This window comes from Gavialis gangeticus, unplaced genomic scaffold (genome assembly GCF_001723915.1).
Source record: "Gavialis gangeticus isolate Ggan-Ray unplaced genomic scaffold, GavGan_comp1, whole genome shotgun sequence".
NCBI classification, from domain to species: Eukaryota; Metazoa; Chordata; order Crocodylia; family Gavialidae; genus Gavialis; species Gavialis gangeticus.
The window spans coordinates 244,430,933-244,438,481 of NW_017729032.1; the positions used below are offsets into that span (position 1 = coordinate 244,430,933).

General features: G+C 42.1%; 1 protein-coding gene across 1 annotated transcript in view; it reads left to right on the forward strand.

The window, feature by feature from the left end:
- The window catches only part of CADM2 (cell adhesion molecule 2), a 466,246-nt gene that overhangs the window by 401,654 nt on the left and 57,043 nt on the right, over window positions 1-7,549 (forward strand). The window lies entirely within an intron of this gene.

Consider the following 7,549-nt stretch of genomic DNA (forward strand, 5'->3'; position numbering starts at 1 on the left):
ACAGATTTTATTTTTATTTCATATCATGGTTTAGGGATACTTTCTTGGAGAGAAACACATCACATAGCTTTGGAATGAATTTCTAAAACAGAATATTTTGTGTTTGTCATAGCCAAATGAATACTCTTTTTAAAACATCACAATTTTGAGATTTTAGATCAGAGGTGACCAAGGAATAGGATTCAGGGCAAATCCAGCTCATAGTACTTTGCCATCTGGCCCATGGTATTCCCCATGGATCTGGACATTTGGCAGTGGAGGAGAAGTGTCAACATTAGTTAATGTTCTTGCCACTCATCTTAGCACCAAGTTTCTGGAACTGTGGGGATCCCTGTGGGCCAAATGACATGGCTCTGTGCACTGGATCGGGTCCACAGACTGGCCCTTTGTACTGAATCTGATCAGCAGACCATCCCCACGTACTGGATACAGCCAGCAGGGCCAGATGAGTTAGGCACCAGTATTTTAGATCAGTAGTAGTAGTATTGAAAGAGCAGACAGCAATATTTTATACTTTTCAAGGTGATAATGTAAAAAAAAATAAATATAAGTTTATCACCAATTCTTCAAAATATTAAGTAATTAATAACTAAGTATAAATGAAAATATTAAAAAAGAATAATTGGGGCTGATAAGAATTTAGAGCTAATATAAAATGATAAAGTTAAGGTTAAATTTAAAGAGATGCTTAAAAGCTTTCCTGAATAAGGAAGAGCATAAACATGTCCTGAAGTTATTTAGTCAAGCAGGGCCTGGCCATTTATCAACTAAATTACAATTACTTTAGAACTAGTAGTTATTGAAAGTGGAATAAAATTCCACAAAATTAATAATGCTCCCATTTTAAAGTTGCTAAATCAGGGGTCGGCACCCTACAGCTTTAGGCCAGATTCATCCTGTGGATCCATTGGATCTGTCCTGCAGTTCCAGGGGGTTTCAGCAGTGTTTAGTGGGAGGAAGCTTTAGCAGGGGTGGGGGCTTCTCCTGCACTGCCAGTGCACAGTGGGGAAATTTGCCTGTGCTGCTTCAGGACAGCACAGAGAAGTGACAGCAACAGTGGTGGCAGCAGGAGTGGCTGGGTTCTAGCACTAGCCCACCTTGACCTGAGCCAAGTCATTCAGGCCTGCTGCCAAAACAGGTTGCTGACCACTGTGAAAAGTCAATTAAATGTATCAGCCTTTTAGCCACAGTTTGAATGAAAAAAGTGGGTGTTAAATCATAATTGCTTTTATTTGTATTAGAATATGCAATAAGAACTTGAAAGAAAGCAAACTGCTTTTGCTGCAGTGGGATATAAAATAAATCAAAATGTATTCACTTGGGATCATAAAATTTAAATACAAAAGATCATAAGAAGAAGAAGAAGAAGTAGAAACTGCCTCATACTTTGGTCATATTCCAAATGAATCAGACCAGGTTATTCAACAACAAAGCTGACAAAATTAAGCCCCTATTGATGTGTTGGCAAGCAAATGCAAATATACTACATTCAAAACCACATTTTGACTAATAAAGCAAATTTAATAAAAATTATTTCATTCAGATTCTAGTGAAATAAAAACAAGTCACTAATCTTCATCTGAAGCACTCGACTTTTCATCAACAAACTAATTCATTCTTTTTTTTTTTTAAATCTAAATTGGCTATTCAGAATTTCCAGTGCTTTACCATAGTCTTAGAAGAGATACTTTTTAACATGCTTAGCAAGGTGAAGTTTAGCAGGGAGAAGTGAAACAGCAAAGCCTACTGGAGAATTTTTTTCAGAAGCGTAGCCTGAGTGGATCTTGATAGAATTGGAAAAGAGATCTATGAGGGCACATCTACACATGCCCCTGAATTGCACAGTACCCACCAGAACTTCACAGTCTTGGCAGTGCTTGGGTCATTTTCAACCCTTCTACACAGTAACCATGGTTACTGGGCAGTAGCAGCAGCATCATGGTTAGTGTCCACCAATGCTACATTGCCATAGTGATGAGCTACATCACTGTAGGTCGTTGCTACAGCAATGTAGCGTCTTGTGTAGACATATTCTGATAGTAGTAAAGCTTTGGATCTCTAAGTCACTAGCCTCAGTCTCTTATGCTGTAATGATGTCTCAGTGATGGACTTTGGAATGGAGGGTTAGAAGCAGAAAGAAATAGCAATGTTAGAAATAGGCATGCGATTTAGAAATATGTAAAAAAATATATTAGGGAATTCATCTACAGATTGTTGTATATAAGCCTAATAATGGTCTAACATTAATTTTGACACAATGAAATATAAAATTATGTTAAAGCTGCATTAAAAGTCTAGTAGCTTAACAAGTCTAGTAGTTTAACAAAATGATAAAGTCATAAGGAACAAGTTAGACTTAAGTCCATAGATTCATAATACAGTATAACCTCATAAATCTGGATATCAGATAACCAGAATTCTCAAAAATCCAGCACTTTTTAAAATTACACTAGATTAGGGAGTAGCAGTGGCCAGTCCTGGAGCAGCAGAGGTGGAAACTTGCACGTGGCAGCTGCCACCACCATCCACCACCCTTGCACACCCGCTCTATGTGCAGCTGCTGCTCTGGGACCAGCCACTGCCCCACTCTCCTCCTGCTCCATGACTGGCCACCACTCCGGTTTCAGAAATCTGGAGATTTCAAATTTCCGGTAGGTGCTTGGTCGCAAGCATGCTGGATTCTTGAGGTTATATTGTATATCCAAAATACCTTATATTGTATATCCAAGAGATTTCTGACTAACTTTCATGCAAAAAACCCCCCTTCTTCAGGTCTGAGAAAGCAGCAGACACAACTTTAAGTAGGAAATAGAACAATATCCTGCATTATACTCCATACATAAATAAAAAGGAATGCAGTAGAGCTGCAAAAAAAACCAAAGAGAGATTATTAGGATTAGCTGAAAGACAAGAGAAATGCAGCAGGAGGAATTATGTTTTAATTGGAAGGGGATGGCCATGCATGAGGGAAGAAAGTAATTGTCACTTGTGGAGTGTAGAGAGATTAGGAGGTAGATTATAATAACCATAAAGTCAATGTCTGCAGTTAGTCCCTGCTTTTTGGTTTCCAGCAGTTATGAATTTTTATTCCTAGGCTTGCCTTCTGAAAGTTTTGTCGATTTCACATTAGCTTGGGATTGTGAGGTCGGAAAAGGAGTGGCTATACTGTGAGAAGTGTTTGCAGAATCATAGAAAAGTAGGGCTGGAAGGGACCTCTGGAGGTCATCTAGTTCATCCCACTGCCCAAGGTAGGGTCAACTCTATCCCTATTCAAACCAACCTGTACAAATCCTTGTGTAACTTATTAGTAAAACTACACTGTCAACCTGATGCACAAGGTTTGGCTCAGGTGAAGCAGCATGACAATGGCTAAGGCCTGCCTTTTGGAGACAGACCTAAGCCAAAACCACACAGTCACCATGACACACAATCACCTAACTTGACTCTGGTAAAGTAGAACATGACAGCGGCAGCCGATCATGATGTGAAAACTGTTAAAGTATGCTTGAGAGATCTAAGGAAGATGGCCGCATCTTCCTAATACAGGGGAAAGCAAATCCCCCCACAGTTTGTACCATTCTGGCCAGGGGATAAAATTCCTTTCTGACCCTGAGCAGAGAGGCAAGACCCAGTAGCCAGGAACCTCTGGATTTTGGTCCCAGCAGGAGCTCTGGTATTCACTAATAGAAATCCCCAGCTAGCATCCAGTGCTTCTGAGAAAGGCAAGAGCCCTGCTCTCACTGCAACAGATATAGCAACAGGAAGAGAAAAAAATATCCTTCCCAGTCCAATACAACAATCAGTAAACCCAGGGGCATAGGAAGTACCCATAGAAGAGCATAAGCATCCCTGTCCAACCTCCTCTTGAACACCTCCAATGATGATACTCAATTCTGGACCTTCTCTAACTTCTCCATATCCTTCTCAAAATGAGGAGCCCAAAACTGCATACAATACCCTAGATGAGGCCTAACGAATGCCAAATAAAGAGATACTGGGTGTGCCTACATGAGACGCCCATGAGATAACCAAGTACTAAATGACTGTGCAGTAACTAACATACTGTGCATCCTGGCATGGTTGCCTAGTGACACGTACTGTGCAGTAGCTCCTTATTAGTATGCAGTAGCATCATGTCATGGTTTGTGCAGGCAATACTATTGCCCAGTAATAATGAGATACTGAGTAATAAGAGTCTCATGTAGATGTGGCTCCTATCACCTCCCTTGTCTTGCACAAATGCTTCTATTGGTGGAGCCCAAAACCATGTTTGCTTCATGTATAGCTACACCACACCAGAGACTCATATTGAGTAAGTGATCCACTAAGACTTTGAGATCCTTCTCTGTAGTGCTGTCATCCAGTCAGGGGTTACCCAGTTTGTAGTTGTGTTCTTAATTATTCTTCCTGAGGTGTTTGGAATATTTTTTTTCTTAGTAAATCAATGCTGCCTGCTTATGATCAGCCTTTCCCCCTCCAGATGCTTGCACACTGATTTCTTTATAACAGAAAGTTCCAATAACTTTCTAGGTATTGAGATGAGCTAACTGGTCTGTAGTTATCCAGCTTCTCCTTTTTTGCTTTTTTTAAAAAGGGACACTATGTTGGCCCATTTCCACTCCTCTAGTACCCCATCTGTCTCCTACAACTTCATAAACATTATTACTAAGGGCTCCAAAATCTCTGCCAGGTCCTTCAGTACTTTGGGATAAAGTTCATGAAGCCCTGCTAATGTTTCCTTCCTAATGTTCCTTCCTGATAAAGGCTTTCTGAGCTTCTCTAATTAAAGTGCCCCTTCTGCCACCCGCAGAGCACATGTATAGACACCCTTAATGTACAGGCTGATGACATCCATAGCCGCACATATGGCCTACTTGGGGAGGTGATCAATGTTCCAGATCTTATTGAGAAAGTCTGCTTTGTCTGTAGAAATTTGTTCTTTGAATACCAAGTGACTTCATAATGGTTTCTATGGGTTGTGACAACACTTTAGTAAGGGTACTGCAGATTCAGAAATCAAAAGAAATCCAATATTTTGCTGACATCCTTGATGCTCATGGCATCTTCACTGCTACCAAAGCTGTCTACAGCCCGAGCACTCAAGGCCTTAATCCTGTAAGATCAAAGGATGGAACAACACTCCTGAAAAACAGAGAATCCATCAATGCTCACTGGAAGGAACATTTCCAGGACCTTTTCCATGACTCAGCTGTTGATGAAGATAAGATTAAGAACTTCCCACAAAAAGCAATCAGAGAAGACCTCAGTTTGCTGCCTACCCTGACAGAGATTGGGAGTACCATCAGGAAAATGAAGAATAACAAGGAAGCCGGTGTTGACAGAATACCTGCAGAGATTTTCAGAGGAGGAGGAGAACAACTTCATGTCCTCATCCTTAAAATCTGGAACAAGGAAGAAATCCCAGCTGACCCAAGGGATGCCTTGATTGTTACTAACTTCTTCAAGAAGGGGAACAAATCTGATTGTGGAAATTACTGAGGTATCTCATTGTTAGCCACTGCTGGAAACATCATCACCTGTATCTTCGCTAACCGCCTTCTCCCACTTAAGGAAGAAATACTTCCAAAATCTCAAAGCAGCTTCAGACCATCTTGAGAACTGCAGACATGATCTTTACAGAAAGTCAAATCCAAAAGTGTCATGAGCAAAATTCACCTCTTTCTTTGGCCTTCATCGACCTCTCTAAAGCCTTTGATTTGTAAACCACAAAGCCCTATGGAAATCCTGTCCAAAATTGGCTGCCCAAACAAATTCATCAGTGTTCTGAGACTTCTCCATGACAATATGTCAGCGTGGGTTCTCAGCAATGGGAATCAAACAGAACCATTTGGGGTGAAACCTGGAGTGAAGAAAGGTTGTGTCATCACTCTAACTTTGTTTTCCATCTTTATCTCCACCGTAATGCACCTCATCAACAGAAAGCTCCCACCTGGAATTGAAATTGTGTATCAATGGACAGAAGACTCTTCAACCTCAACAGACTCAAGTCCAAAATGAAGACCATGACAATATCCATAAGGGAGCTCACTCTGAAATGGACCTCCAAACCATACTTTTAATGTATTCTTGGAAGTATACAAGAGTATTGGCCTAACTCTAAACATCAGGAAAATGCAAGTCCTTTACCAACCTGCTCCAAATGGAGAAACAAATCCCCTGTTCCATTCAAATCTATGGAGAATTGCTGGAGAACATGCATCACTTCACCTATCTTGGAAGCCATCTTTCATCAAAAGCAGACATTGACACGGAAATACAACACTGCTTGAAATGTGCAAGCACAGTCTTTGGATGTCAGAGTAAGAGAGTCTTCTTAAATCATGACATCCTTGCTGAAATGAAGCTCTTGGTTTATCAAGCCATTGTCATTTCAGCTCTGCTGTATGGCTCAGAAACTTGGAATACATACAGAAGACATCTCAAGAGCTTGGAAAAGTACCACCAACAGTGCTTTTGCAAGATCCTTTAATTTAGCTGGGAGGATAGATGCACAAACATCAGCATCTTAACCGAAGGAAATTACAAGAGCATTGAGGCTATAGTTTCATAGTTTCATATTTAGTAGGGTCAGAAGGGACCTGAGCAGATCACTGAATCCGACCCCCTGCCATGGCAGGAAAGAGTACTGGGGTCAAACAACCCCAGCAAGGTGTTCATCTAGCCTCCTCTTAAAGACCTCCAGGGTAGGAGCCAGCACCACTTCTCTTGGAAGTTGGTTCCAGATCCTAGCTTCCCTGACTGTGAAGTAGCGCCTCCTGATATCTAGCCTAAATCTACCTTCGGCCAGCTTGTGACTGTTATTTCTAGTCCTGGTAGTGCTCAGGGGAACAGGGACTCCCCCAGTGCCTGCTGGTCCCCTCTGACTAGTTTGTAACAGGCCACTAGATCCCCCTCAGTATTCTCTTGTGGAGGCTGAACAGGTTCAGGTGCTGCCCCCTGATCATGTGAGTGGCCCTCCTCTGGACCCTCTCCATGTTGTCCACATCCCTCTTGAAGTGCAGCACCCAGAACTGGACTTAGTATTCCAACTGCAGCCTGACTAGTGCTGCATAGAGGGGGAGGATCAACTCCTTGGACCTGCTGGAGATGCATCTGTGGATGCATGACAAGGTGTGGTTGGCCTTCTTAAGTGCATCCCCAAACTGCCAGCCCATGTTCGTCTTGGCATCAATGATGACTGCAAGATCCCTTTTTGCCTCTGTACTGATGAGAAGGGAGTTCCCCAGCCTGTTGATATGGTGCTGGTTCCTCCTCCCCAGGTGCAGCACCTTTCATGTGTCAGTGTTGAATCCCATCCTATTCTCGTCCACCCACCTCTGTAACCTGTCTAGGTCCGATTGCAGTCTATTCCTCCCTTCTAGTGTACCCACATCCCCCCACATCTTAGTGTCATCAGCAAATTCGAACAGGGTGCTTTTTACCCCCTCATCCAAGTCACTGATGAAGATGTTGAACAGTGCGGGCCCGAAGACCGAGCCCTGCAGAACCCCACTACCCACATCCCTCCAAGTCGAAAATGACCCATCCA